We start from the raw sequence: 6,331 nt of genomic DNA on the forward strand, positions 1-6,331 counted from the left end.
GCGGGTGGCACATAAAAGACACCATTTCGAGCGTGGCCGTTTTCGTGCGGGTGACACGTAAAAGCACCCACTACACTCTCTGAGTGGTTGGCGTTAGGAAGGGCATCCAGCTGTAGAAACTCTGCCAAATCAGACTGGAGCCTGGTGTTGCCATCCGGTTTCACCAGTCCTCAGTCAAATCGTCCAACCCATGCTAGCATGGAAAGCGGACGTTAAACGATGATGATGATATATATTAATAATGGTTTCTGCTAAAGACAGAAGGCCTGATTTTTGGGGGAAGGGGACTAGTTGATTACATCAAATCCAGTGATTCACCGAGATTCAATTTATCGACCTCGAAAGGATGAAAGGCAAAGATGACCTCTGCGGCATTCAAACTCAGAACGTAGCAACAGGCGAAATACCAGATCTGCCAGCTCGCAGCCTGAAAAAGGTAGCAGTAGTACCAATAATTGTCGGTTAGGGACGCAATTCCCTAACCCAAACCCTAAAACCCTAACATCCTTGTGAAGATCGTGCGGGTGTTAATCTGAAAAATTAAAATATTTTCCGTAAACAAATTTAAAAGATATATATAACTATAAGAGTTAATTTTGTCTTCGGACGAGAGTTCGATGAGAAGTCCACGAAGCTATGGCTTTCGTGGTTTCGAAATCTTTGATCACTATATGATCAGGCATATATATATATATATATATACATATAAACGCCATAAGATGATGGATTTCAAATATTTACACGCCATTATTTAAAGCTTTGTCTGTGCTTCGAGATCCACTATTCCAAAAAAAAAATATATATATATATACATAAGTTTTCCTACTGTGTGACACTGGGCCGCCAGTGTCTTCCAATACAGCCTCGGACCTATTCAGTGAATTTGGAAGACGGAAGCCGAAAGCCCGTTGTGTACGAGTGTATATACATACATACATGTGTGTGTGTGTGTATGTATGTATGTATGTCGTGTTTGATCCCTACTACCGCTTGACAAGCGGTGTTGTTTGTTTACGTTCCCCTAACTTAGTGGTTCGTAAAAAGAAACCAACAGAATAAGTACCGGGCTTAGAAAAATAGGTACTGGGATCGATTTGTGAGACTTAAACCCTTGGCTACAGTTCAATAATTGAAATCTACTGTGCATACACACATGAATACAATGGCCGAAGCTAAGATTTACAAAAGAAAAAAAAATACTGATTAATTTTTTAAAATCTTTCTAAACATCTGGGGTTGAGTAAAATGTTGACACACCACCCAAATTAAGACATAAACAGGCAAAAATGTTAAAACTCACATAGAAATCTCCTGGCTTAGCCATCAACTTTCCATATTTTCCTATGGATCTTTTTCTTCTTTTTTTTTGTGAAATAATTTCAAGAATTTTTCTTTTAACCAAGTATTTAAAAAAGCAGTTGATAAATCAAAGAAGAGTATTTAGTAAAGTCAATATAATTTATCACAATACATTTGATAATAATAATAATGTCGATATTTTTGTTGCTTTTGAATTTCCCCTTCACCTACTAATCAGATGTCATTGGGAATGATTTGAAATAATTCCAAAGAAAATTCCAATAAAAGACATGTAAAAAAAAAGAAGATACATCAAAAAAGAAATTTCAGTGAAATCAACATTGTTTGTCAGAGGACATTTGATAATAACGTTGATATCAGTGTTGAGTTCGAGCTTCTCCGCCTAGCAGACATATTGTTTTTATGGCAGAAGACAGAATAAGAGAGAGAGTGAGAGAGAGAAAGAGCGAGGAGGATACAAGTTCTACTTACACTTTGTGAATATATATATATATATATATATATAATCTGTAAAAGCGCTTCTGTCACTTGAAATTCATTAGTCTGGTGAAAACGTTACTGAAGGCTTTCATCTATGAATAGACACAAATGCGATAACAAGTGTCGTTGATAAATATTCAATGTCACCTACAGTTGATAGCAAATATCAACCTGGATAATGAGTAACATTTTCTTGATATTTTTTTTCTTCGTCAGCAAGAAACAAATTCATGAACCCCGTAGAAAACGAAACGAAATTGCTATCAATATTCTTTATAAAACGAAACTTAAAAATCAACAGTTTAAATTTTATATTTCGTTGTTTTGTTTTCTTATACTTTAAATACAATATCGTAGTAGAATTTCACGTTCTGCGTTTTCTACGTATATTTAAATTTATTTCAGAAGGCGAAACAATTAACAAAAATTCAAACGTTATTAACTCTTAAATCCCGCCAAGGTATACTTACTAGTGAACCCTCCAGAATCTATACAATAGAGTACCATTTATACGTAAAAATAAAACCTAGACCTAATTTAATCAAGTATTTTCTCACAAATATGTGAATATAATAGATATATCGGCCGCTCGTCTTATATAAGATTAGCCGGCGTGTACTGATCGATTTATCGATCTTACCTACAACTAAAGAACTATTGAGCTACTTTAGCGTACTTTGGGAGTACCGTAGTCTACGCAATGAAATGACCTGGTTGTGAGTTGGGATTAGTGTTAGACTGCGCAATGTAAACGGCCAGGTAGACAGCAATATACGCGCGCGAGTGACTGTGTGTGTATGTATGCTAGCATGCATGTATGTGTCTGTCTATCTATCTATTTATCAGTCTATATATATATATATATATATATATATATATATATATATATATATATATATATATATGTGTGTGTGTGTGTCTGTTTGTCTGTCTATCTATCTATTCTGTTTTTAATATTGAATCCTGTCTACCAATATATATATTGCGTGTTCACTCATGGAAGTAACAAAAGAAATGTATGTTAAAATAACAATGAGTTTTTATTCCTTCATAAAGTGGTACAGGGGATCAAGTAAGAAACATTTTGAGTTCAAGTGGTTTTAGTTCATCCATTATTTGGATAATTCATCTTGGGTAGTCATTAGTTACCTGTGCTTCATTATATTAATTTATCTCACGAAAAATGGCAGGAAATCAGCATAGATTGTCTTAATGAAAAACACTCCAGAACACATACCAATTAGTTGTTTGAGAATGTACTGCAATGTGATTGGACCTTTGATCCAAATCCCGTGCAATACTCAACCAATCACAGCACAGGATGCAGTGTTAAAAACTCACGTGATAGGTAAAATGACCAATCGTTGCAGATTAACATGCTGAGCCGATAAAGGCTGATTGCCTTCAATATGCCACAATAGACATTAGCCTTGCTACAGTGGTCTCATTGCAAATCATTTAAATTCTTCCTCTCAAGAAGGAGCTGGTTACTGACAAAGATTCAAAATGCCATCATTGAAATATATACAAGTCCAACTGATTTGCGGTTGTACAGGAGGTCATCATCAAGAGGAGCTCACTTTCATTTTCAGCACTAAGTTAATGTATTCATTTTTACTGTTGTTGTTTAGCAAGTGCTGTCTGAGAAAGACTGACATTCAAAGGCTATCTGCACTGATTTCAAGCCCCTACTGCCCTTATCTCTTCTAAGGTAGAGCCTGTTGATATCCCTATTCCCATGGAAATTTCCAGTTGATGTCCGTATCTTGTGAATTTTAACATCTCTGATGTATCCCAAATATTCGAATCAGCACTGGTATTGCAAATGCATTGTGGGATATTGTCTTGTTAGAGGAGAGTTCAGACTGCCATGATATTCTTGGACCACTCTATTTGTATCAATGTCAAGTTATTTGCAATATATTTTATATGGGACAGGAGAGATAACGAGACCATTGAAGCACAGATTTTGAGACTGTTAATGTGGGGCTGATTTTCACTGTTCAACTGTTCAACAATCAAATAAAAACACAATTGCTTTTGGCTAAATTCCGTTCCTATGTCAGTTGAAAATGTTATTAATTCCAGCTGTTTTTTGGCATTGTTAACATTTTAGCATAAATCTTGGTCATCCACAAAGAAATTATGAGTCACATTAATATCTCTAGAAGTTGCAGACCCTAGCATGTAGCTGTTTGTTTTTTGTAGCAGGAATGGATTTAATGCTGAGAGTAGAGAAAGCCTACCTCCCTTTGAAATATTTATGGTACTGGAGATGGTTGTTCCACTCTCCATTCTAAGTGTAAGAACTATTTCCCAGGTCTTTGCAAGCCTCAATGGTAGCAATTAGGATAGCAAGAACTTTTGCCAAATTGAGACACTTAAGCAGCCATTAGTGAAGAATAGACACAGATGCCTTCATATAATCAAGCCATGTAAGGCACCTACAATGTTGTTGTTTTTTGTTTTTACTTCAAACAGTACAGCTTCATTTATGAAAAGTTGCTCAATCACATCCCCACACTTCCTGCTCATCAGTTACTATGGTACTGGACTCACAATGATTCTGGGGGAATTGATTGAGGTAACTCGTATACAGTTCGTACATAATGTTTAGGCAAGCAATGGGCCTGTAGATTTCAGCATAATGGGAAGATACCTGAAAGGGACCTAATAGTTGGATACTAGTATGACAGATTGCTATTTTACCAGAAACCACTGATAAATGTGTTCAAAATTGTACTATGAAAGGTCAGATTGGCAAACCAAATTAGCTTGCTATTGTTTGTTGTACAGGCTTGGTGCTCTTTTCATCCCTGATGACATTTAAAATAGATGGTAAATGTCATAATAATTTTTTGGAATGCATGATCATTTTCATAAACAACAGGTGGGATGGTATTTTACAGAAAATAAGGTACATTTTGAATGCAGGATAGCAGTGAAAACAGCCTAGAATATTGGATATATACAAGGTGTAGTCAAAAAGTATCCAACCTTGATTTTTTTTGTGCACAAAATAATAATGCGTGAGCAAAATCCACATGGGTATTAGGTGGCCATGTCTTTCCTGAGCATGCGCAAAAATTTTTGTGTCTATAGGTTACACCATTCACCCACTGACACATTGAGTACAGACATGAAGAGTGTACTGTGTGATTTTTTATTTTTGAGTCAAGATGACTGAGCATATCGAGCCAAGATACTGTATCAAATTCTGCCAACGAATCGAAACCGCGATCCTATGACCGCGAGTCCACTGCCCTACAACTGGGCCATTGCGCCTCCACCGGGGGGGGGGGTTACTACTGACCTAGGACCAAACAACAACTTAGGGCATAAATAATGTAGTCCTAAGCACACTATGAACAGGGAGCGGACTGGATTGGTTTTGACTTTGGGTCGCACAACAGCAGATCAGAGAATTAACCAGGCGTTGTTTAATATTTATAAACAATATTTATATAGGTGCAGGAGTGGCTGTGTGGTAAGTAGCTTGCTTACCAACCACATGGTTCTGGGTTCAGTCCCACTGTGTGGCACCTTGGGCAAGTGTCTTCTACTATAGCCTTGGGCCGACCAAAGCCTTGAGTGGATTTGGTAGACGGAAACTGAAAGAAGCCTGTTGTATATATATGTATATATATAGATTCAAGGTTGAATATGGTACTTATGCGTAGGCACCCGAATATCGTATCCCAAAAGGATAGGTGATCAAAATCAAAAAGATATGCAACACAGATTTCGAAGGTGATTGCAGTACGCACGTTTCATGCTACTCCAATTTATTTAAGTAATGCAAGCATTACATTAAATGCAATATGAAGAGCAATTTTCAGCTGCACGAAAATGCAGAAAATTACTGTAGAAAAGGCATATGTCTTTTCTACTGTAATCACCTTTGAAATCCGTGTTGCTTATTTTTTGATATATGTATATATATATTAAAACATATGGTAAAAAATCAGATATTAATTAATATCGATTTATTACCAGGTCTTAGTAGACACATTTGATCTTCTTCTAGCACATTAAATGTCCACATAGTGGTCATCGTTAAATTTAAACATATATATATGTATGTATGTGTGTTTATGCGTCTGTTTGTCCCCCCCCCCATCGTTTGGCAGCCGATGCTGGTGTGTTTACGTCCCCGTAACGTAGCGGTTCGGCAAAAAGAGACCGATACAATAAGTACTAGGCTTCCAAAGAATAAACCCGGGGTCGATTTGCTCGATTAAAGGCGGTGCTCCAGCATGGCCGCAGTCAAATGACTGAAACAAGTAAAAGAGTAAACAGGAACGACAAACACTAAACACGCCGCACATTTTTCTAACGTGGCCTGATACTTATCGCCCTTGGTTATCCACTGCACTCTCCGCTCAAAGGAGAAACAAAACAGCCTTACATAGTGACTTGGAAAAACCAAGGGAAGCTTCGCTTTACATACACATACACACACACACACATATATATATATATATATATATATACACTCGTTTATTAATATATATATATATATAACACACAC

At 36.7% G+C, this 6,331-nt stretch overlaps 1 long non-coding RNA gene across 1 annotated transcript in view; it reads right to left on the reverse strand.

Moving 5' to 3' along the window:
- LOC106875123 (uncharacterized) overlaps positions 1-1,785 on the reverse strand; it is a 4,420-nt gene extending 2,635 nt beyond the window's left edge. The window contains exon 1 of the long non-coding RNA XR_001410086.2: positions 1,301-1,785. This is a non-coding gene — a long non-coding RNA (uncharacterized LOC106875123). The remainder of the gene's footprint in view (positions 1-1,300) is intronic.
- Between the last annotated feature and the right edge of the window lie 4,546 nt (positions 1,786-6,331).

Source organism: Octopus bimaculoides, chromosome 28, assembly GCF_001194135.2.
Source record: "Octopus bimaculoides isolate UCB-OBI-ISO-001 chromosome 28, ASM119413v2, whole genome shotgun sequence".
NCBI classification, from domain to species: Eukaryota; Metazoa; Mollusca; class Cephalopoda; order Octopoda; family Octopodidae; genus Octopus; species Octopus bimaculoides.